This window comes from Gorilla gorilla, chromosome 3 (assembly GCF_029281585.2).
Source record: "Gorilla gorilla gorilla isolate KB3781 chromosome 3, NHGRI_mGorGor1-v2.1_pri, whole genome shotgun sequence".
In the NCBI taxonomy this organism is placed as follows: Eukaryota; Metazoa; Chordata; class Mammalia; order Primates; family Hominidae; genus Gorilla; species Gorilla gorilla.
This window is the reverse complement of record NC_073227.2, coordinates 24,609,572-24,635,677: the sequence shown is the minus strand read 5'-3', so window position 1 is coordinate 24,635,677 and position 26,106 is coordinate 24,609,572. Positions and strand designations below refer to the sequence as shown.

The 26,106-nt window shown below is 42.4% G+C and overlaps 1 long non-coding RNA gene across 1 annotated transcript in view; it reads right to left on the bottom strand.

The window, feature by feature from the left end:
* LOC134758301 (uncharacterized) overlaps positions 1-24,336 on the bottom strand; it is a 222,307-nt gene extending 197,971 nt beyond the window's left edge. The window contains exons 1-2 of the long non-coding RNA XR_010133338.1: positions 24,275-24,336; positions 23,659-23,762 (exon numbers count right to left, since the gene is read on the bottom strand). This is a non-coding gene — a long non-coding RNA (uncharacterized lncRNA). The remainder of the gene's footprint in view (positions 1-23,658; positions 23,763-24,274) is intronic.
* Between the last annotated feature and the right edge of the window lie 1,770 nt (positions 24,337-26,106).

Here is a 26,106-nt window from a genome sequence, read left to right as displayed (position 1 = left end):
GTTGGAAAACCTAGAAGAAATGGATAAATTCCTGGACACATACAAACTCCAAGATCGAACATGAAGAAACAGAAAACTTCAACAAACTAATAATGAGCAATGAGACTGAAGTGTAATAAACCGTCTCTCATCAAAGAAAAGCCCAGAACTTGATGGATTCACTGCTTAATTCTACCAGACATTGAAAGAAAAACTAATACCAAGTCTTTCCATTTCTAAAGAAAGACATTCTCACAAAACTTCATCTCAATTTGTCCAATGGATTGTCTTCTGAATGTATAAAGTCTATCACCTTATATCAAGGTTTCTAAGAAAATCACTAAAGGTACTTAAAAACTTGGCCTTAATTATGTTTTGCAGAATTAATCAAGACCATTGGCAGTCATATGGCTAACAAGCCATTTAGGGTCATTCAGCTCTCTGGGTGCTTCCCAGAGAAACAAATTTGTAAAAAAAAAAAAAAAAATTAAACACTTCTAGCTTTAATATACATGGAGAAGGACTTGTGGATTGGGGAACAGTTTGACAAGAGCAAAATTAACATAAACAGAAGTGGAAACATAATACACAAGACAAAATGAAGAAAATCAAACTGGTGTGCTTTCCAAGGCACTGGATTCTCCAGTGGAGGAAAGAAGGGACCATTAACCAAGTGTCTACTCTGTGCAAACACAGTGCTGGACATTTTATAACTATTGTCTTCTTTGGTCCTCAGAACAGCCCTGTGAAGGAAAAATTGTTATTTCCACTTTACAGATGAGGTAACTAAGGCTCAGTGAAGCAATTCACCCAAGTTTACACAGCAAGACTGAATCAGAATTCACTTCCTGCTTGTTTCATTTCCAGCTTCCATGTGCTTTCCTCAAGTTTCTCGCTCCTGGCTGTGCACCAGAATCATTTGTATCAAAGTAAGTTTCCCAGGCCCTACTCCAGACCTACTGAATCATGATCTCTGGGAATGGGTCCAAAAATCTCTATTGTAAATGCTCCCCAGGTAATTCTGCTCAGTCATACTTGAAAACTTCTGTTCATGATGGCTTTTTTCCCCTTGATGTTTCTGTAGTCAGAGAGGTAACATTGAAAAGAGACTGTAGCCAATTTAAAATCAGTCAACATTAGAGGGGCACCCAGGCTTCCTAACAAGAAAGCATGCTCTAATACAGAGTTTGGCAAACACCTTCTTTAAAGGCCAGGTAATAAATATTTTAGTCCCTGCCATAACTACTCAACTCTGTCATTTGTGAAAGGAGCTATATGTAAAAGAATGGGTGGGAGTGGTTGTGTTCCAATAAAACTTTATTTACAAAACCAGGCAGTGGGATGAATTTGGTCCATGGGCCATAGTTTGCTAACCCCTACTTTAACAGCAGGTGCTTTTGGAGGTGTTCCAGGCAAATGGACATCCTCTGATGCTAGGATACCACTCCAAAAGGAAAATTGTCTTTATTCATATTCATGGTCACGAGATTGAGTTTTATGTTCATGCATATGATTAGACCACAACATAAATGATCTGGGTTTTTTTGGTTGATTTAATATTTTATGTAAATTATGACAATCAAATAGGCTACAGTATTAACCAAGGCAACCATTGACTGAATGAATTGGCTATGATGGAGAATGTTCTCAGACTATAGCTTCAGAGGCACTAGAGCTTCATAGTAAAATATCTACTTATCTCAAACTATAAGAAACTTCATAATTTGAAGATTGAACAGGCAGGAAAAAGACTTTGTTCCTGTCAGCTCTGGGTGACCATGAAAAACACTTAATCCTTCTATGCCTTACTTTTCTTACTGGCAATGTTAGAGGTTTCATCAGAGTCATTCAGCAGTTTTCTTGATGACCCTAGCACAGCTGATACTAAACAGAAACCTTAAGGAGACATCACCACTGGTCAGGGTATGGCAAAGGGATATCCACACAAAAAGTAATATGGATCTAGATAATCCATTTTACAGGATATAGTTTACTCATCTTCAGCTTTATTTTCACTACTGAAGCTTTTCCTTTCAACACATCTATTCTCCAGAGGGGCATTTCTAAACACGTAGACTCCTCATGTCTGGGCTAGGAGAGACAGCAGAGTATGTCAGAGTGAGGTTGCCAAAGACCCATTTGTACAGTCCATGTTTCTGCTTGACAATCTGGAACTAATAAACCAAATGATAAGAAAGTTCCTGCCCACAAGGGGTTCCAGTAGGAGAGACTTCTACTGTAATATGTAATGCCATATTTTAGTATAACACAGCTAGTGTAATATCATGTATTATATATACATACATACACACTGATATGGTTTGGCTGTACCCCACCCAAATCTCATCTTGAATTGTAGTTCCCATAATACCCACACATGGTGGGATGAACCTCGTGGGAGATGACTAGGTTATGGGGGCAGTTCTCCCATGCTGTTCTCATGATAGTGAGTGAGTTCTTATGAGATCTGATTGTTTTATAAGGGGTTTTCCCCACCTCGCTCTGCATTTCTCCTTCCTGCGACCATGTGAGGAAGGAAGTGTTTGCTTCCCCTTTCACCCTGATTGTAAGTTTCCTGTGGCCTCCCCAGCCCTGTGGAAATGTGAGTCAATTAAACCTCTTTCCTTTATAAATTACCCAGTCTCATTTATTTTTTCATAGCAGCATGAGAATAAACTAATACACACACACATATATGATTAGATTAATCCAAAGTGAAGCTACCAACTCATTGGAGCCTGGCCAGTCTGGAAGGAACACCTAAGGCCTCTTGTAACCCTAAGTCTACGATTCTGGGGCACACAGTGGGTGACATTCTGTATTTTCAACTCATAGTAGCAACAAGGGCTAAATTGTCGGAAGGTTGGAAGCACTGGTTTCCGTTTGACTGCCTAACTTAAAAGACAGGAGAACATACCTAGGAAGTTAACTTTTGTGAACTTATCCCAACAAAGGGTGTTCTAAACATCTTCAATATCCTCTCAAAATGCTCATCTCTAGCATGACCACCCACTCATTTATCTGAACTTCTCTTGAGGCTATTTATTTTCACCCCATTACCCTACGGCATAACAATGGCATTCCCTGGAATTTGAAGATTGGCATTTTCCAAGCTGGGGCTTAAAGTACTGTGTATAAATCACTGGACTCCAAGGATGGGCTGGGCTCTTCCTCTTTGCCTCTGCAGTGCTCCTCGTTTTATTCTATTACAGCTCTCAGTTGGAGTGCTGTGATTACTTTTTTTAGTGAGTCTGATTTCCATCATAATACTGAAATTCATGAAATATCACATTATCTCATTTTGCCATATCAAATAAAAATATATCTTGGAATTCCCTGTACAGTGTTGATTTCTCAACACTGTAGTCATCAATGGGACACCTTCTCCCTCAATCCACAGGAGATCTTCGGCTATGCAGACATTCACAAAATTTCTTTCAATCTTTTGTGATATGTTCATCATCTGAGGCCACAATAGGTAAGATTCTGCAGTTTCTGCACCAGTATGGAGCTCCAGGCCTTTGCAGATGCACATTTGAGAAATCTTCAGAGGGAAACTGATATTGGAGGACAAACAGCAGCCTCTCATAATGCTTATCTGCTACTTCTTAATTTCGCAGGTTTAGACCTTACCTTCCTTCCAGAAATTTAGCTCTCATTCTCTTTACACACACAAACACACACACACACACACACATACACCCTCCCCTCCCTCCATCTCTCCAATGTAGATACAGAGAGATACTTATTGTACTATGTATTCGTGTGTATCTGACTGATTCTGTATAAATGTTATTTGTAACTCCTTAGTTCTCCTTTCTGTAACTTTTTATTCTCCTTCAAGTTAATAGTTACCTTGTATTTAATTTGCTTAATTCCCTATGCACCCAACACAAATGTTATTTCAAACCCTCTGAATACCACACAGCTGTCAATTGTATCTATGTTGGTGACCCTCCTCTGCAGCTCTCTGACCTTTTGTCTCAGTCTAGACTGGGAGCTGGCTAAGGTGGCGGCAAAACTGTCCTCCCTGAATGTCTCTTCTCCATCACCCTGTGAATCCTCTCCCTGCTTGTATTAGGCCATTCTTGCATTGCTATAAAGAGATATCTGAGATATCTGAGACTGGATAATATGCAAATAAAAGAGATTTAATTGGCTTATGGTTCTGCAGGCTTTACAGGAAGCACGGTGCTGGCATCTACTCGGCTTCTAGGGAGGACTCAGAAAGCTTACAACCATGGCAGAAGGTGAAGGGGGAGCAGGCATGTCACACGGCCAGAGCAGGAGCAAGAGAGGGGGACAGGTGCCACATACTTTTAAATGGCCAGATCTCACAAGAACTCACTATCCAGAGGACAGCACTGAGGGGATGGTGCTAAACCATTCATGAGAAATCCACCACCATGAGCCAATCACCTCCCACCAGGCCCCTATCAGGGTTGACATTCAACATGAAATTTGGGCAGGGACAAATATCCAAACTATATCATCGCTCTTCCGTGTAACTTTCCAGAATTTCACATCCCCCAACTTCTTGTAGTATTCCTTTTTTGTTGTGAATCACTTTCTTCTCAGAAAGGGAGTAGGAGAAGTAAGATTATTGAGAACTTGCACACCTGAAAATGTCTTTATTCCAGCACCACGTTTTAATAAGTATTTTCTAGATACGGAATTCTGGAATGAAATTCATTTCCACTCTGAATTTAAAGTTACTCTTTTGTCACCTAGCTTCAAGTGTTGCTATTGAGAAGTCTGATGTCATTCTGATCCCTAATCCTCTGCCTGAGCACGCTTTCGTCTTTGGGAGACTTCAGTATCCTTTCTTTATCTCCAGTGTTTTGAAATTTCATTCAAATATGACTTGATAAAGGTCATTTTAAAAAACCTTCATAGTGTGCCCTTTAAAACCTGGGAAATTTTCTTACCCTATTTCCATAGATCCCTCCTTTTTTTTCTGTCCCCTCTTTTTGGAACTTGCCTGTGTTTTTCATACATCTTTCTCTCTTTGTTCTACTTTCTGGGAGATTACTTCAATTTTACTTTCCAACAGTTTTGTTGAATTTTTAATATTTCTACTCTCATATTTTTGACTTTGAGAAGTTCTTTTTAAAATTTTATAAATATTCCTTTAAATTTTTTCGTAAGTATAATATCTTGTTTTACCTTCCTAAGTAACTATTATTAATTTGGGGGCTTTTTTTATTTCTTCATTTGCCGCACTGTTTGTTTTCTATTTCTTTTTGTTGACAGCGTGTTTTGGCGCCTACCTTTCATATTATACGCTTTCTGCAAATGTCAGGTGATCCTTACCCATCTGTTCTTACTTGAGAATGGGCCATTAAAAAGCCATTTGGGCCTTCTGCGTATGGGCCAGGCTTACCAAGTAGTGAACTTCACCATACAGTGACAGGACTTGGACTTGGTCATTATGTACGATTCCCCCATCAAAATCTGCAGATTTGGGGGAAGAGAGGGACTTCCTAGTTGCTACCTAGAGAATTCTTCAGCATACTGTCAGGCGCTATGAGCTGGCCTGCTAGCATTCTTCGCACAGTTGGGAAGCGGAGGCTGAGATTTTCACAGTACAATATGTTAGTTAACTCCCACTCAGTCTCTGTTTTTTTCTTTCTGATGAGGCTCCTCTCTGTTCCTATTTTATGTCTCAGGTCCCCAAATCTGGAATTTGTCTGGTTTAATTTTTGCTGAGAGTAAACCTCTGATCTTCTGCAGAGGTGATTCGGGAGAATTGCCTATTTGGGGAAAATATCCAGGCTTACTGCTTCCATGAAAACTCACCCGCACTCCTTCCTTTCAGTTCCACACATTCCTTCCCCTCGATGCTGCCTGATGCCTTGAGTCCCTGAGGCCTTCCAGGGCTCTCTGAATTGGATCTGTTTCCTTCTTATCTTCATCCCAGTGGGCACTTAGGGCTCAGCTTTCTCAGCCACATAACTCATTACCAACAGTCAACTTGCTGACCAGCTTTTTAAGCTGTGCTGCCATCTTTCATCTCCTTTAGTCTCTTCCTTTATTCTCTTGGACTACATGGTCTTATGCTTGTTTAAATCCCTTTACTATCATTTTAGTGAGATTTGGAGAAGAAACATGTAAATATATATATTCAGTTTTTCACATGAAAGTTGAACTTCCATAAAAATCATTTTTAATAGTACCATAATATTCATTAGTAGATACATTATATCTAGTTTTTAGACAGTTAAATTTTTCCCCTTTTTTCACCTCCACCAAAAACAACACAGTAGTGAGTCTCTTTACTCATGAAATTCTTTCTACCTTTGAAACTATCATTGTTAAGAAAGATTTCTGAAAGTATAATTAATGACAAAGTTTAAAGGTTTTTCACAATTCCTCTGCAAAACAGTTGTATCAGGGAACAGAACCACAAGGAGAGCATGAGAGCATCCACCTCTTTCCAACAGGAGCTTTGCAAATTATTCCTCAATTTTAAATCAAGGCCATATCAGAATAGGGTTTTTTTTTTTTCTGTGACTTTTAAAAGCAAGATTTTTCTCCATGGGAGAAATCAAAGTGGAATCTTAAAGAGGAATGACAGAAAGAATGCTGTGAGCAGCCAGGAAGTGCTAGAAAACCAATGATATATAGAAAACAAATGCTGCTCTGCAAAAATGACCTAGCAGAAAGCCAGTTTTGCTTTGTTTCTTAAGACCGGGAGTTTGACAAGTCCTGATGAGGATAAAAGGCTAAATTATGAGACACTTTTAGGAACGTGTGTGCACTGCTTGGGGGTTTCCTGAGTTTGCAAGGGGTGTCCACAGGAGTCTACAAAGACTAAACCGTAAGTACCAGGCAAGTGTGGGGGCGTGGCCACACAGCAGGAGGATGGGCTTGGGATCCACGGATTTAGGTGGATTGCAACGTACTCCACCTGTGCCTCCTAAGTCCCAGTGTCCTCATCTGTAAAATGGAGATCTTGATGCCTTCGGCACAGACTTGTTATGAAACACGGGAAAGAATTCGTGAAGGTTTCTTGCTCAGGGCTTTGCTTGTGAGGCTGAAGATTGTCTAGCCCCTTTTCTTTCCCTCCACAAGGATGCTACGATTTGCCAAGACAATAAATATTATTGATCCAGTGATTTCTTCGATTTTTTTTTTTTTTTTTTTTTGAGACAGAGTCTCACCGTGTCGCCAGGCTGGAATGCCATGGTGCAATCGTGGCTCACTGCAACCTCCACCTCCCAGGTTCAACCAATTCTCCTGCCTCGGTCTCCCGAGTAGCTGGGACTACAGGCACCCGCCACCATGCCCAGCTAATTTTTTGTATCTTTAGTAGAGACAGGGTTTCACCGTGTTGGCCAGGATGGTCTCGATCTCTTGACCTTGTGACCTGCCCACCTTGGCCTCCCAAAGTACTGGGATTACAGGCATGAGCCACCGCACCAGCCTATTTCTTTGATTTTTAAAAATCACTGACTATAGGTCGGGCATGGTGGCTTACATCTGTAATCCCAGCACTTTGGAAGGCCGAGACGGGAAGAACACGGGGCCAGGATTTTGAGACCAGCCTAGCCAACATGGTGAAACCCCATCTCTGCTAAAGATACAAAAAATTAGCTGGGCGTGGTGGCGCGTGCCTGTAATCCCAGCTACTCAGGAGACTGGGGCAGGAGAATTGCTTGAACTTGGGAGGCAGAGGTTGCAGTGAGCCGAGATTGCACTATTGCACACAAGCCTAGGCAACAGGGCAAGACTCCATCTCAAAAAAAAAAAAAATCACTGGCTATAATAAGCTTATATCTTAAAGGATTTGCATTTTCTTACCCTTCTTTACTGAGAGCACCACTTAAACACCTCATCTATAAACTGAAAGATTTCATCCCTAGTTTTAGGCATTCTCTGGTTGTTTATCCAAAGTGACCAAGTTTATTAACAGGCCAGCCCAGGTTTGCTTTTTTAGTTTTGTTTTTATATCCACAGTGAACACAGCCACAATGCACAATACAATGGCAAGCCTGTGTTTCCACTCAACAGCTCAGAAAACCCCAGGTTGGCAAGTCAAGCGTGTTCTTAAAAGCTAGAACTTATGGGGCTTAAATCAGATGTAGCTTTAAAACCGCCTGTTAAATTTCAAGTGAGTTATTTTAAAAGTAAACTATAAGTCTGCTATAGCAGAGAAAGCAGTATTTTATCAGGAAGCTTCTGGTAGACACACCGATCACTCAAGCATAGCCAGGAAAGCCTGAAATATATATGGCCAGATTAGATGCTAACACAGGCATAAAGATAACGGTGCATTTCTAAGGCTGGGACACAGTAAAATGCGATGGGAACCCAGGGGTTAACAGGGCTGAATGCAAAGGAACATATTGGTAAAGACAATTTATATGAGTAGTAAAAGACACTGAATAACCCTTGGCATGAGATGTAATAGATGGAATTGTTGAAAGATTTACATGACTAATCTTGAGCTGAAGTATAATATCAACTACTTTGCTGGTATGGTCTACTTAAGATTGAATACAATTTTTTTTGTGTGAATTTGAGATAAAGTATGTATACACATTGTGCATACATACTAACTTATTTGTTGCTACATCTCCTGTAGGGGCTTCCTACCAGAAATTGAGTATGTAATAGAAAACTCACTGTTTGTCTTGTTTGTTCTTTTTTTTATTCGTTTTGTTTTAGTTTTTTTGAGATGGAGTATTGCTCTGTCGCCCAGACTGGAATGCAGTGGTGCGATCTCAGCTCACTGCAACCTCTCCCTCCTGGGTTCAAGTGATTCTCCTGCCTCAGCCTCTGGAGTAGCTGGGACTACAGACATGCGCAACTGCGCCCAGCGAATTTCTGTATTTTTGTAGAGACAAGGTTTTGCCATGTTGGCCAGCCTGGTCTCGAACTCCTGACCTCAGGTGATCTGCCCACCTCGGCCTCCTAAAGTGCTGGGATTACAGGCATGAGCCACTGTGTCCAGCCTCGCCCTTTGTCTTATTAAAGGAACAGACAGTGTGTTCGCCACCTACTCCTGTCTTACGCCACCCATTCCCTGGCCTCTTGGTGGGCAAAATTCCCTGGAGAGAGTTTTTATAAAATCTTTCTCAACCTACCTGTAGCTTTACATGTGGATTCCTGTATACAAGCTTAAGATGAGAAAGGGGGGGAAAGGGAGAGAGAAAGAGAAAGAGAGAAAAAGAAAGCCTAAATTAATAACATGTAGACAGAAATGTCTGCTGGAATCTTCCAGACTCTTGAAATCTTGGTAAGACTGGAACCTGTATTTCACTATCTATAAAGATCCAGAGCTTTCCACCATTATTATTTTCAAAACTGGGGGACAATTACATCATTGCAGCCAAATCTACTTCTAAGGTGCTGCTTCTGCTGAAACAGTGTTCTGCCTCATCTAGATCCAGATGTGGAATTCAAACCCTTCTTCAATTCCCACATGATGATAATGACAGCAAAACAGCTCACAAAAAGCATTTGCAAGTGCATGAGGATCGGACACTTGATTGAATATTTGGAGGGGAGCCTGAGGGAGATGAAGAATGGGTTTGCATCATGGAAAAACAAACCATTTGAAATTAAACATTAGAACATTTTTGTCTTTAAAGCATCCTTTGGCCATTTTGGCACCATGGGATTTTCACTGCGGACTTCACCCCATGCCAAGGCTCTTGTTGACTTCTCTATTTTTTTCTCCCTTCTCACCCTCTTCCTTCCCACATTTAGATTTTTGAATTATTCTTTCACTCTTGTGAGTGGCAGTCCTGCCCTCTCCATCCCTGACTTTCATCCCTGACTTCCAAAATCAACACCTGGCAAATTTCACACACACAAACCCATTATATAAGATGCAGACCTGGCTTCCCTGGAGGGCAGCTGTTCCACAAAACATGATGCTCATTCCTGTCAAGTGAGGGGTCTACCCTGGCTGGCTGACATCTGGTCTCAGAAGAGCAAGGCAAGCCACACATGAAAGACACAATCCAACAAAGAAAGCTGCCATGCAAGACAATGGCTTAGCCCAATTCCTGGCACAAAGTAGATGCTCAAAAAAATGGCCATCATGAGCATGACTCTGTGGCCTTTTAAAAGATGAGATAACTAAGTTTTCATTAGATCATTTATCTGCCTTCCATGAACATCCATTCAACCCACTGTCCTGGAAAATTCTTAATGAAGGGCAAATACAGCAAAAACCAGCTCTCTCTAATCAGACATCATGGACTGTTCCATGATGGGGTTCTCTACTCCAGTGAACACGAGAGGGGTCTGGGGTCTATGGCCTCCTGCATGTCCTGTGCTGTGGTGGTAATGAGGAAGGAAGGAAGCAAGCGGGAGCTTCCATGGATCTCCATTACAGTCTTAAAAGACATCCTTGGCTGTTTGCAAAAATCTCTATTGTTGGATGCAGATAAGAAAGAGGGTAAAGGTAGACCCAAGTCTTTGTGAAATTCCACCAAGAAATACAATCCTCTTCTCCTAGAGTTTCTGATGCAGAAAAGCAATGTTATCCCCCAAGGAGGAAGAAAGTGTGGGAAGAAACTTAATTGGTAACAGGAGCTTGCAGGGATTTGAACTGATCCTGTGTCTTTCCACATCTCTGCAGGCCCACCAAAGGCTCTCACCACCTTGCCCCCTGAGACTGGTCTGCATTTTATTAAAAGACAGGTATCCAACCCCCTGGGGAAGAACTATTCGCCGGCTGTGTGCTGCTGTGTGCTGTGTGAGAGACTGCACTCCTTCCTCAGCCTTCTTTCTGGGGCACCTCATGAGACAACACCAAAGGGGACAGCACAGAAATTACTGAAATTTGTGTGCACTGGTTTGGTTTTACTCTGCCTTGTCTCACAAGGGATTTGAAGCAGTTTTCAACTATATATATATAGTTAAAATGACAGCAAAACAGCTCACAAAAAGCATTTGCAAGTGCATGAGGATCAGACACTTGATATATATATGTGTATATATATATACTTGAAATATATGTATATACATATATACACTTACACACACACATATATAATAAATTAAATAAACAAAAAAAACCCATGCTACCATCACCAAAATATCTTTTATAGAAATAAGACTTAAATATTGAGGATCTGAAAAATGTAAGTGAAGGACAAAGAATTCAAGATTAGGATGGAGCTGGGGTGTACTCACGTCACGGGCCACAGATACCTCAGTCATCCCAGTAGCATTCTCAAAAATCAGGGTTGTGTGGTCACCCCTTGTCGTCAGCACTTCTTTCCTGTCTGATTCTGCCTGCCACTTTCTCTTGCCATTGCGACTGCAGTGGATACTGTGGTGTGATGGCAAGAGCCGTGGATGTGCCACCCTCTTGTAACTCAATCTGTGTGACTTGAAGTAAGTCGCGGTGGAGCCAAGATGGCCGAATAGGAACAGCTCCGGTCTACAGCTCCCAGCGTGAGAGACACAGAAGACAGGTGATTTCTGCATTTCCATCTGAGGTACCGGGTTTATCTCACTAGGGAGTGCCAGACAGTGGGTGCAGGACAGTGGGTGCAGCGCAACGTGCGTGAGCCGAAGCAGGGCAAGGCATTGCCTCACTCGGGAAGCGCAAGGCGTCAGGGAGTTCCCTTTCCTAGTCAAAGAAAGGGGTGACAGACGGCACCTGGAAAATCAGGTCACTCCCACCCTAATACTGTGCTTTTCTAACGGGTTTAAAAAACAGCACACCAGGAGATTATATCCCGCACATGGCTCGGAGGGTCCTACGCCCACAGAATCTTGCTGATTGCTAGTACAGCAGTCTGAGATCAAACTGCAAGGTGGCAGCGAGGCTGGGGGAGGGGCGCCTGCCATTGCCCAGGCTTGATTAGGTAAACAAAGCAGCCAGGAAGCTCAAACTGGGTGGAGCCCACCACAGCTCAAGGAGGCCTGCCTGCCTCTGTAGGCTCCACCTCTAGGGGCAGGGCACAGACAAACAAAAAGACAGCAGTAACCTCTGTAGACTTAAATGTCCCTGTCTCACAGCTTTGAAGAGAGCAGTGGTTCTCCCAGCACACAGCTGGAGATCTGAGAATGGGCAGACTGCCTCCTCAAGTGGGTCCTTGACCCCTAAGCAGCCTAACTGGGAGGCACCCCCCAGTAGGGGCAGAATGACACCTCGCACAGCTGGGTACTCCTCTGAGACAAAACTTCCAGAGGAACAATCAGGCAGCAGCATTTGTGGTTCACCAAGATTCACTGTTCTACAGCCACCGCTGCTGATACCCAGGCAAACAGGGTCTGGAGTGGACCTCTAGCAAACTCCAACAGACCTGCAGCTGAGGGTCCTGTCTGTTAGAAGGAAAACTAACAAACAGAAAGGACATCCACACCAAAAACCCTTCTGTACGTCACCATCATCAAAGACCAAAAGTAGATAAAACCACAAAGATGGTGAAAAAACAGAGCAGAAAAACTGGAAACTCTAAAAAGCAGAGCGCCTCTCCTCCTCCAAAGGAACGTAGCTCCTCACCAGCAACAGAACAAATCTGGACGGAAAATGACTTTGAGGAGCTGAGAGAAGAAGGCTTCAGACAATCAAAGTACTCCAAGCTACAGGAGGAAATTCAAACCAATGGCAAAGAAGTTTTAAACTTTGAAAAAAAATTAGACGAATGGATAACTAAAATAACCAACGCAGAGAAGTCCTTAAAGGAGCTGATGGAGCCAAAAGTCAGGGCTCGAGAACTACGTGAAGAATGCAGAAGCCTCAGGAGCCAATGTGATCAACTGGAAGAAAGGGTATCAGTGATGGAAGACGAAATGAATGAAATGAAGTGAGAAGGGAAGTTTAGAGAAAAAAGAATAAAAAGAAATGAACAAAGCCTCCAAGAAATATGGGACTATGTGAAAAGGCCAAATCTACATCTGATTGGTGTACCTGAAAACGATGGAGAGAATGGAACCAGGTTGGAAAACACTCTGCAGGATATTATCCAGGAGAACTTCCCCAATATAGCAAGGCAGGCCAACATTCAGATTCAGGAAATACAGAGAACGCCACAAAGATACTCCTCGAGAAGAGCAACTCCAAGACACATAATTGTCAGATTCACCAAAGTTGAAATGAAGGAAAAAATGTTAAGGGCAGCCAGAGAGAAAGGTCGGGTTACCCACAAAGGGAAGCCCATCAGACTAACAGCGGATCTCTCAGCAGAAACTCTACAAGCCAGAAGAGAGTGAGGGCCAATATTCAACATTCTTAAAGAAAAGAATTTTCAACCCAGAATTTCATATCCAGCCAAACTAAGCTTCATAAGTGAAGGAGAAATAAAATACTTTACAGACAAGCAAATGCTGAGAGATTTTGTCACCACCACGCCTGCCCTAAAAGAGCTCCTGAAGGGAGCACTAAACATGGAAAGGAACAACCGGTACCAGCCACTGCAAAAACATGCCAAAATGTAAAGACCATCAAGGCTAGGAAGAAACTGCATCAACTAATGAGCAAAATAACCAGCTAACATCATAATGACAGGACCAAATATACACATAACAATATTAACTTTGAATGTAAATGGGCTAAATGCTCCAATTAAAAGACACAGACTGGGAAACTGGATAAAGAGTCAAGACCCATCAGTGTGCTGTATTCAGGAAACCCATCTCACATGCAGAGACACACATAGGCTCAAAATAAAGGGATGGAGGAAGATCTACCAAGCAAATGGAAAACAAAAAAAGGCAGGGGTTGCAATCCTAGTCTCTGATAAAAAAGACTTTAAACCAACAAAGATCACAAGAGACAAAGAAGGCCATTACATAATGGTAAAGGGATCAATTCAACAAGAAGAGCTAACTATCCTAAATATATGTGCACCCAATACAGGAGCACCCAGATTCATAAAGCAAGTCCTGAGTGACCTACAAAGAGACTTAGACTCCCACACAATAATAATGGGAGACTTTAACACCCCACTGTCAACATCAGACAGATCAACGAGACAGAAAGTTAACAAGGATACCCGGGAATTGAACTCAGCTCTGCACCAAGCGGACCTAATAGACATCTACAGAACTCTCCACCCCAAATCAACAGAATATACAATTTTTTCAGCACCACACCACACCTATTCCAAAATTGACCACATACTTGGAAGTAAAGCACTCCTCAGCAAATGTAAAAGAACAGAAATTATAACAAACTGTCTCTCAGACCACAGTGCAATCAAACTAGAACTCAGGACTAAGAATCTCACTCAAAACCGCTCAACTACATGGAAACTGAACAACCTGATCCTGAATGACTACTGGGTACATAACGAAATGAAGGCAGAAATAAATAGGTTCTTTGAAACCAACGAGAACAAAGACACAACATACCAGAATCTCTGGGACGCATTCAAAGCAGTGTGTAGAGGGAAATTTATAGAACTAAATGCCCACAAGAGAAAGCAGGAAAGATCCAAAATTGACACCCTAATGTCACAATTAAAAGAACTAGAAAAGCAAGAATATACACATTCAAAAGCTAGCAGAAGGCAAGAAATAACTAAAATCAGAGCAGAACTGAAGGAAATAGAGACATAAAAAGCCCTTCAAAAATTAATGAATCCAGGAGCTGGTTTTTTGAAAAGATCAACAAAATCGATAGACTGCTAGCAAGACTAATAAAGAAGAAAAGAGAGAAGAATCAAATAGACGCAATAAAAAATGATAAAGGGGATATCACCACTGATCCCACAGAAATACAAACTACCATCAGAGAATACTACAAACACCTCTATGCAAATAAACTAGAAAATCTAGAAGAAATGGATAAATTCCTGGACACATACACCCTCCCAAGACTAAACCAGGAAGAAGTTGAATCTCTGAATAGACCTATAACAGTCTCTGAAATTATGGCAATAATCAATAGCTTACCAACCAAAAAAAGTCCAGGACCAGATGGATTCACAGCCGAATTCTACCAGAGGTACAAGGAAGAGCTGGTACCATTCCTTCTGAAACTATTCCAATCCATAGAAAAAGAGGGAATCCTCCCTAACTCATTTTATGAGGCCAGCATCATCCTGATACCAAAGCCTGGCAGAGACAAAACCAAAAAAGAGAATTTTAGACCAATATCCTTGATGAACATTGATGCAAAACTCCCCAATAAAATACTGGCAAACCGAATCCAGCAGCACATCAAAAAGCTTATCCACCATGATCAAGTGGGCTTCATCCCTAGGATGCAAGGCTGGTTCAATACATGCAAATCAATAAATGTAATCCAGCATATAAACAGAACCAAACACAAAAACCACATGATTATCTCAATAGATGCAGAAAAGGCCTTTGACAAAATTCAACAACCCTTCATGCTAAAAACTCTCAATAACTTAGGTATTGATGGGACGTATCTCAAAATAATAAGAGCTATCCATGACAAACCCACAGCCAATATCATACTGAATGGACAAAAACTGGAAGCATTCCCTTTGAAAACTGGCACAAGACAGGGATGCCCTCTCTCACCACTCCTATTCAACATAGTATTGGAATTTCTGGCCAGGGCAATTAGGCAGGAGAATGAAATAAAGGGCATTCAATTAGGAAAAGAGGAAGTCAAATTGTCCCTGTTTGCAGATGACATGATTGTATATCTAGAAAACCCCATTGTCTCAGCCCAAAATCTCCTTAAGCTGATAAGCAACTTCAGCAAAGTCTCAGGATACAAAATCAATGTACAAAAATCACAAGCATTCTTATACACCAATAACAGACAAACAGAGAGCCAAATCATGAGTGAACTCCCATTCATAATTGCCTCAAAGAGAATAAAATATCTAGGAATCCAACTTACAAGGGATGTGAAGGACCTCTTCAAGGAGAACCACAAACCACTGCTCAATGAAATAAAAGAGGATACAAACAAATGGAAGAACATTCCATGCTCATGGGTAGGAAGAATCAATATCGTGAAAATGGCCATACTGCCCAAGGTAATTTATAGATTCAATGCCATCCCCATCAAGCTACCAATGACTTTCTTCACAGAATTGGAAAAAAATACTTTAAAATTCATATGGAACCAAAAAAGAGCCCGCATCGCCAAGTCAATCCTAAGCCAAAAGAACAAAGCCAGAGGCATCACGCTACCTGACTTCAAACTATACTACAAGGCTACAGTAACCAAAACAGCATGGTACTAGTACCAAAACAGAGACATAGATCAATGGAACAGAACAGAGCCCTCAGAAATAATGCCACATATCTACAACCATTTGATCTTTGACAAACCTGAGAAAAACAAGCAATGGGGAAAGGATTCCCTATTTAATAAATTGTGCTGGGAAAACTGGCTAGCCATATGTAGAAAGCTGTAACTGGATCCCTTCCTTACACCTTATACAAAAATTAATTCAAGATGGTTTAAAGACTTACATGTTAGACCTAAAACCATAAAAACCCTAGAAGAAAACCTAGGCAATACCATTCAGGACATAGGCATGGGCAAGGACTTCATGTCTGAAACACCAAAAGCAATGGCAACAAAAGCCAAAATTGACAAATGGGATCTAATTAAACTAAAGAGCTTCTGCACAGCAAAAGAAACTACCATCAGTGTGAACACGCAACCTACAGAATGGGAGAAAATTTTCACAGCCTACTCATCTGACAAAGGGCTAATATCCAGAATCTACAATGAACTCAAACAAATTTACAAGAAAAAAACAAACAACCCCATCAATAAGTGGGCAAAGGATATGAACAGACATTTCTCAAAAGAAGACATTTATGCAGCCAAAAAACACATGAAAAAATGCTCATCATCACTGGCCATCAGAGAAATGCAAATCAAAACCACAATGAGATACCATCTCACACCAGTTAGAATGGCAATCATTAAAAAGTCAGGAAACAACAGGTGCTGGAGAGGATGTGGAGAAATAGGAACACTTTTACACTGTTGGTGGGACTGTAAACTAGTTCAATCATTGTGGAAGTCCATGTGGCCATTCCTCAGGGATCTAGAACTAGAAATACCATTTGACCCAGCCATCCCATTACTGGGTATATACCCAAAGGATTATAAATCATGCTGCTATAAAGACACATGCACACGTATGTTTATTGTGGCACTATTCACAATAGCAAAGACTTGGAACCAACCCAAATGTCCAACAATGATAGACTGGATTAAGAAAATGTGGCACATATACACCATGGAATACTATGCAGCCATAAAAAATGAAGAGTTCATGTCCTTTGTAGGGACATGGATGAAACTGGAAACCATCATTCTCAGCATACTATCGCAAGTACAAAAAACCAAACACCGCATGTTCTCACTCATAGATGGGAATTGAACAATGAGAACACATGGACACAGGAAGGGGAACATCACTCTCCAGGGACTGTTGTGGGGTAGGGGGAGGGGGGAGGGGGGAGGGATAGCATTAGGACATATACCTAATGCTAAATGACGAGTTAATGGGTGCAGCACACCAACATGGCACAGGTATAGACATGTAACAAACCTGCATATTGTGCACATGTACCCTAAAACTTAAAGTATAATAATAATAAAATAAAAAAATAAAATAAAATAAAAAAATAAAAACAAAGAAGTAAGTCGCTTGTCCTCTCTGGGCTTTGGCCCCCTCATCTGTAAAACCAGAGAGAACATTAAGAATAAATAAGACCAAGACATTGGCTCACAATGTAGTAACGCTGTTTACCTCCTTGACATGCTCGCAACAGACCAGGGCAGCAAGGTGCTCAGATGCAGAGATCCAGGCTTTCCAGGAAGAGTGAGGCAGGAACAGGGACAGGCCTACTTGCACTTCAGGCCTGATGGGAGGGGGCTTCCCTGCACATGCTCCCTCCTGTTCCCCTAGCTTTTCATTCTGAGGTGGGGAGAAAGGCACTGGGCAGAGAGTGCTGCTGTCCAAAATAAATATAATGTGAACCATGTGTGAACTTTAAATTTTCTAGTAAGCACTTGAAAGAGTAAAATGAAATAGGTGAAATTAATTTTCATAATATATTTATTCAACCCAATAGTTTAAAAATATTATTTCAACATGTTTGTGATATAAAAACTATTATTGAAATATTTTACGTTTCCTTTGTACCAAGTCCCCAGAATATGGTGTAGATCTCACACTTGCAGCATGTTGCAATTTGAACTAGATACATGTCAGCTGCTCCAGGAATAGTCACATGGCACTCATGGTCACCCTATCGGACAGCGCGTTTAGTGGGAAAGAGAATGGAGGCATTTGTCCTCTGAGGGCAAAGGAGAAGGACTGACCTGTTACCAGGGGGCTGGATCCCATGCTGCAAGGCGAGGGCAAAGGCTTTAGGCTGCAGCAGGGATGGAGGCTGCAGTCTACTCTCAGACATCACTCCAGGACTGCAGGACCTTGGAGAGGTTGCGTGGGGGCGACTACGGAGAGCCTGGACACTAAATTCAGTGACTTCAGGGGGCCAAGGGAGGGGCCTTGGGACACAGTGCTGATCCAAGTGAGGGAAAGATGTGTTGTGAGGCATGTCTCTGGTGTCACTGGAAGCAGAGATACCAGAAAGGACATTGAAGGAACAGGACCTGACCTCTGCATTTGTAGCAGAGTGGTGTGATCACTGCGGACAGATGCCTCGCAGCCTCCTCTCTCCCTATATTATTATAGTGTGTGGAAGCCCCAGGATTGCAAAGCAGGCCAGTCATGTGGCTGTCATTGGGCTTCTCAGGGACCTTGGTGAGCAGAGACCCGGAGCCAGGGTTTACGTGATTTAGACAAATCTAGAAATGTGACACCTTCTCCCCCTCAAAACTTACAGAGTAATTTATACCTGTTGTATCGGTCCTAAAGTCCTTTGTCACATATATATTTTTTTAATCCATAAAACAAGAAGCTTGATGTTGAAACAGATCCAGGGATAAGATGCACAGAGGCTCACTGCTCTCTGATACCCACTTCTGTTCATGCCCTGCCTTCCCTCAGGAAACCTTTGCCTCAGATTTGTCTAGGTACTAAAAATATCAGGCCGGGTGTGGTGGCTCACGCCTATAATTCCAATACTTTGGGAGGCCGAGGCAAGTGGATTGTCTGAGGTCAGGAGTTCAAGACCAGCCTAACCAATATGGTGAAACCTCCGTCTCTGCTAAAAATACAAAAATTAGCCAGGTGTGGTGGTGGGTGCCTGTGATCCCAGCTACTTGGGAGGCTGAGGCAGGAGAATTGATTGAACCTGGGAGGCAAAGGTTGCAGTGAGCTGAGATTGTGCCATTGCACTCCAGCCTGGGGAACAGAGCGAGCATCCATCTCAAATGAATAAATAAATAATAAGGACACCTATCGCTCAGAGGTCTTTCCTTTAAAGGCTCCATATTCTTTACACAGCTTCCATCTCACACAAGATGAGGAGAGTTGGACTAGCCACAGAGCAAGCGATCCTCAAAGAGTTAAAGAGGAACAGCCCTGGTCTTGGATTCCCTACACCTCCACAGCCACCTGTCGATTGTGGTTATCACACCTACGTAGAGAGAAGACTTCAGACAAAACTGTTCTTCCATTTTAGCCAGAGATCTGGTCCTATGGCCTTGCAGGAAATTCTCCATTGAAATTCCTTCCCCTTTACCCCTGCAGCCGAAGGCCTAGATTGGTGGTTTTCACATCTGGCCACACAGTACAATCACATGGGAAACGTTTAACATCTACCAGTCCTCATTCCCACTATCAGAGTTTCTGCTTGAGTTGGTCTTCGGGTGATTTTAATGAGTGACCAAGGCTGAGAAATGCTGACCTAAACCAAAAAGTGGAAGTTCCTTATCTTCTAGTTCCTGCTCCCCTTGCTAAGAAAAGGAAGCAATCTCTTCCAGATGGGTGGAGTTCCGGGTCCATTTTACAGCAGTGGCCAAGTGGCCTAGGAACTAGAGCAGTGCATCCAAAATTTTAATGTACACAAAGACCACACGTCCTGTAAAAATGCAGCCAGCCTGGGGTGGACACAAGATTGTGCATTTCTAACAATGTCCTAGAGGAGGCTGGGGTTGCTGGGCTGCATCTGGAGTAGCAAGGCTACTCCACACTCAAGTGTCTCCCACGGAATAAGGAATTTTTTCTTTCTTTTTTTTTTTTTTTGAGACAGAGTTTTGTTCTTGTTGCCCAGGCTGGAGTGCAATGGCGCAATCTCAGCTCACCGGAACTCCGCCTCCTGGGTTCAAGCTATTCTCCTGCCTCAGCTTCCCAAGTTGCTGGGATTACAAGTGCCCGCTACCATTCCTAGCTAATTTTTTGTATGTTTACTAGAGACAGGGTTTTGCCATGTTGGCCAGGATGGTCTTGAACTCGTGACCTCAGGTGATCCACCCTCCTCGGCCTCCCAAAGTGCTGGAATTAGAGGCATGAGCCACCGCGCCCAGCCAGAATAAGGAATTTCTAATCTCCTTTCTCTTTCTAATCTCCTAAAGCTCCTCTTCTTCAGCCATGATGCAGTTGTGACTGTGGCCTTGAACTTCTCAGCGCAGTTCTCCTCAGTCTAACTTTGGAGAAAGTCTGTAGGTTGGGTGACTTTGCTGAAGACTTGGGTGGGTCACAGCTGGAGGTCACATGCATAGAACACCGTCATCCCACAGGCCCAGCTCGCAGCTGTCTCTACCACCTGCTTGGCCGCCTCCCAATCCCAGACACAGACCCCAGAGTCACGGATGAGTTTTCCCTGATCTTAGCCAAAAAAGCTGCACCCTCATCCGGCCCCACTGTGAGGTCTGCCTCTCTAACCCACGGACTTCGCTGAAGTCCCTCCTAAGAGAAAGTCTGGTCAGCGGTGTATTCTCTATCTGGTGCAGGTACAGCCCAGGAGCTCTTGTGGAGAAAGGAAAAGAGGGCGGAATGTGTGGGTGCACTGAGCCTCCGTGAACCCAGCGGCTCTGAGTTAACTCTGCAGCGCCCCCTACAGAGAAAGAATGCCTAATACTCACCCTGTGCAGTGCCGGCCTGTGCACTAAATACCTCTCACCAGAGCCACATTATGACTGCCGGGAATTCTACATACTTTGCCTTCATGGTCCCCTTCCTCCATTAAAAAAATAATATTATTAAATAACAAATTCTATTTTATGATTGCATTGGTATAAAGATGACTATGTAATAAAGTATGTAATAAAATATTACATCGAAAAGTTCATTTTTTTCCCTTCTGATTTTTAAAAGAAATTAAAACACCAGGCGCTGTGGCTCACGCCTGCAATCCCAGCACTTTGGGAGGCCAAGGTGGGCGAATCATGAGGTCAGGAGATAGAGACCATCCTGGCTAAAGTGGTGAAACCCCGTCTCTACTAAAAATACAAAAAATTAGCCGAGCGTTGTGGTGGGCGCCTGTAGTCCCAGCTACTTGGGAGGCGGAGAGAGGAGAATCGCTTGAACCAGGAGGCAGAGGCTGCAGTGTGCCAAGATCGCGCCACTGCACTCCAGCCTGGGAGACAGAGCGAGACACCATCTCAAAAAAAAAAAAACAAAAACATTTCCTGGGATCCTACAAGTTTTGTGACCCCTAGGCATGTGCCTACAATGTCTAATGGATAAATCAGTCCTGCCTCAGACACATCTGTTTAATCTTCACAAAACTATATGGAAAGTTCCAGCAATGTCTCATTTTATATGTGAGGAAGCAGAGCACAGAGAGGTTGTGACCTGCCCCAACTCACACAGTAAGGGGTGGAGCTGAGTTCAAATACAGGTCACCTGGCCACTGAGGCCCTTGTCATTCAAAACTACCATGCCACAGCACCCCTCTCTTTCAAATGTCTGGGGACAGCTCTTCTGTCTTCACTCCCTCCTCTCCATAAACTTTCCCAATGTTTTCACACACAGGGAAGCACGGTACAGCAGACACAGAACAGAATACAGACTAACTCTGGGTTTTTGTTCTGCTTTTGTGCCAAATCAGCTGCTTTAATTCTCCTGAGTAATTAACTCATCATGAGCCTCAGTTGTGTTATCTATCTTTTTGTCACACAATCCCTGCCCTGCCCAACACTCACAGTAGTTACATGGATCAGAGTCAGTGAGGGCATGCTGGCAAATATTCCTAGCTATTATTGCTATTAATAACTGTTAGTTGCATTGAATCTGATGTTAGTTGCTTTGCAAGACATATTAATAATAAGAGTAATCATAGGAGCTGCCATTGATGAAGTGCCTACTGTGAGCCAGGCATGATGCCACTCCTGTGACCATCATTCTCTCTTCAAATCCTCACAACCACCAAATCAGGTGTACGTAGCATGTTTATATCCCCAGTTTCACAGAGGAGGAAATGGAGATTCAGAGAAGTTAGGAAAAGCTTTCTAAAGGTCACAGAGTCAATAGCAGAGCCAAAATTTAAATCCAAGTGTGTCCCCTCAGTTCATTTCACTAAACCACACTGTACTGTATTGCATTAGCGAAGTGTACATACCATTGTATGATACATAATACAATACAGTATTACATATTGCAATATTGCATTACAATACAGTATTCCATACAATAGAATAATATGTATTAGGACATTAATGTCCAATAATGAATTAGGACATTATAGTTAGTTCATAAAGCTGTAATCATACTACTAATAATATCTACCTTCTATGTAGGGCCCACCACACACAGCTTCATGTGCTTTTCATGAATTAACCCATACCGATCCCATGACTAAAGTCCTATCATTATTTCCAAATGACAGAAAAGAAAAATGAAGTGCAGACATTTAAGAAACTTGTTGTATTTGGTCAGACTCCTCAACAAAAGACCCTGAGATGAAGATTCGTGTGCAAGACCAGGCGTAGTGGCTCACATCTGTAATCCCAGCATTTGGGGAGGCCGAGGTGGGTGGATCACGTGAGGTCAGGAGTTTGAACCAGCCTGACCAACATGGTGAAACTCCGTCTCTACTAAAAATAGAAAAAATTAGCTGGGAGTGATGGGGTGCACCTGTAGTCCCAGCTACTCAGGAGGCTGAGACAGGAGAATTGCTTGAACCCTGGAAGCAGAGGTTGCAGTGAGCCGAGATCGCGCCACTGCACTCCAGTCTGGGCAACAGAGTGAGACTCCATCTCAAAAAAAAAAAAAAAAAAAAAAAAGGTTGTGCGCAAATGGTTTCTTAAGGAAATGCCTCTGGGAGAGAGAGCACAGGCAGCACAGGTGTTGGGGTGAGTTGGACAGGAAAAGGGAGGAAGATAAGCAAAAAGTAAGAAATCAGCCAAAGTTTTGCATGGGGTAGCATTCGCCTGATCCTTCGGGGAGCTCTGGAGTGTAAATGCTCTCATAGTTGTGCCAACTCAAGACAGGAGAATTCTGAAGGAAAATCACAAATTGTTTTTCCTATTTTCACACAGTCAACACAACACAAAACAATTCACCTTTGGTTACCTAAATGTGTGTGTACATTTTTCCCCACATACCAACCAAGCAATTCTCCAGCAAACACCAGCCAGGCATCATTAAGTTCGATTTAAATCTGACACTGTCTACCTGGAGTTAGCAACAGATCCCATGGGTTAAGGGCCCAGCCCCACAGACTTCCCCCGACTTCAGATGCTAATTCCAAGTCTCAGGATGTGAGCTGTGCTTCTGATCAACCAGCCCAAAGCAGCAATTTCCTACAGGGACTCACAGAACTCAGAGAAATAGCTTACACGTTTACCTATTTATTGTAAAGTATATTACAAATGATACAGATGATGCCAGGTGTGGTGGCTCATACCTGTAATCCCAACACTTTGGAAGGCTGAGGCAGGAGGATCAGGAGGAGGATTTCTTGAGGCCAGAAGTTCAAGACCAGCCTAGGCAACATAGCAAGAACCTCATCTGTACAAAAAAGAGAAAAAAAAAACTTTTCCAGGCATGGTGGTGCATGCTTGTAGTTCCAGCTACTCAGGAGGCTGAGGTGGGAGGATCACTTGATCCTAGGAGTTCAAGGCCGCAGTGAGTTATGATCATACCACTGCACTCTAGCCTGGGCAACACAGGGAGACCATCTCCCTCCATCTCTCTCTCTCTCTCACTTTCTCTCTCTCACAAACACACACACACACATACACACACACAAATACAGATGAACCGGATGAAGAGATAGGGCAAAGCACGTGGGAAGGAGCACGGAACCTCTACATGTTCGGCAACCAGGAAGCTCTCTGAACCTGGGCCTTTGGGGTTTTCATGGAGGCCTCATTACATTGGCATGATCGATTAAAGGTGATCAACTGAACCTTCAAACCCCCTCCCTTCCCTGGAGGTTTGGGAAAGGGATGGGGCTGAAAGTCCCATCACTCTAATTATGCCCGGGTCTTTCGTGTGACCAGCCCGCATCCTGAAGCTACCTAGAGACCCCCAGCCATCAGTCATCTCATCAGCATACAAAAGACCCTCATCATTCTGGAGATTCCAAGGGTTTTATGAGCTTTGTGCCAGGAACCAGGGACAGAAACCAAATATATATTTCTTATGACATCACAATATGACAGAACTGAGCCCTTTGTATTCCTGTGCTCTTCAGTCATTGGGTAAGGGTCATCCCAGTGAATCCACTAAGAGGGACTCAGAGGGATCGGGACAGAGCACCTACATCCTCCCTACACTTGGCTGAGACGCACAGTTCTGAGCAGTGGAGCTGGGACTTGACCCCAGCCAGCATAGCTCCAGGAGTCATTATCTTAATCACTATTAAGTTTATCTCTAAATAATCAAGGGAGATTTAAAAAGTAACCCCATGTGACAAATCTGTACCAGGGGCTGTCCTCCTTCAGTGGCCAGCACACTAACACCTGCTTACCTCATTACCTTGGGCCCATTAAAAAAAAAAAAAGTTGAATTAATTGTATCTCATAGAACTAAAGAGCTATGAGGGGGGAAAATAGTCTCCTGATTTATTTATGCAGATTATACGTTTCTGCATCTGCTTGCGTAGAGCCAGCAAACATAAGCATTTATTCAAATAGGCCCACATTTTAGAGTTGTTACAATACCTGCAACTTACAAGACGAGCATAATTATCCTATTTTTTTTTACAAAGTCTAATGTGATTTCAATTGATGTCAGTAAGTTTTGATTGAATTTGCTGCTGATTAGAGTTTATCATCTCTTTGAACAACAAGAAATTATGTCTTATTCAGTTTGTTAGCAAGACTGGCATTCAGTTTATAGCCATAGCACCAACGGTAATTAACAAGGATAATTGATTTCTAAAGTGGACATATTAATTACATAGATATAGGAAAAATAAAATAGCTTACCCTGTCAATTAGTATTATGAAAAATAAACCATAGACCTTGAACAAGAAAGTTTAGTTTACTCCGCCAACATACCTTCCTTTTTTCCAGGGAAACTGTACATCCCATTAACATGGTTATGGCACAGACATGGCACAGAGACAGGCTCTAATGGGCTAGCTTGGAAGAGCAGATTGCAAGGGAATTTTAAGTGTGACCTATAGCAGAGTAAGGGGAGGAAGAAAATATATGTGGAAAGAGAAAATTAAGGTTTCTGTCTCCTCTGAAAACCAAAAAGAATGTGTCATGTGGGGGTGGCACATATGAGAACCCAGGTAATCATGCGTTCATTCAACAAATATTGATTGAGCACCTGCTATATGTTGAACAGTGAGGTTAAGGTACTGACACTGACGGTCCTCATGAGCTTACAACTTAGAGGGGAAGTCAGGCATTCCCCACAAAAATAACTACATAACCATAAATCTTAAGTAGCATGAAAGCAAAGGACAGGCTGCTATGAGAAAGACTAACTGGGGGACCTAATTTAGAAGGAGAGATCAAGGAAAGCCTCTCTGAGAAGGTAACACTTAACCTGAAACCGGATGAGTTACAGAGGCGAAGAGGGAAGAAGGGAGAAATGTGTAATGGTGGGAAAAAGTTTTGTGTGCTGGAGAAAATGAAAGATGGTGAAACTTCTGGAATTATAGTGATGCTCTATATCTGTGCTGTCTAATATGGATGCATCTATTCAGCACCTAAAATGAGGCCAATGAAAATAACAAACTAAACTTTTAATTGTAACTGCATTTAATTTAAATAGTGACTTGTGTTCAGAGGCCACCATATTAAAGAATGCAGATCAGGGGTCTTATAACCCCTGATAAGGACTGCAAATTGTATTCTAAGAGCTGTGGGAACCACTGGAGATTTTGTAAGCTCA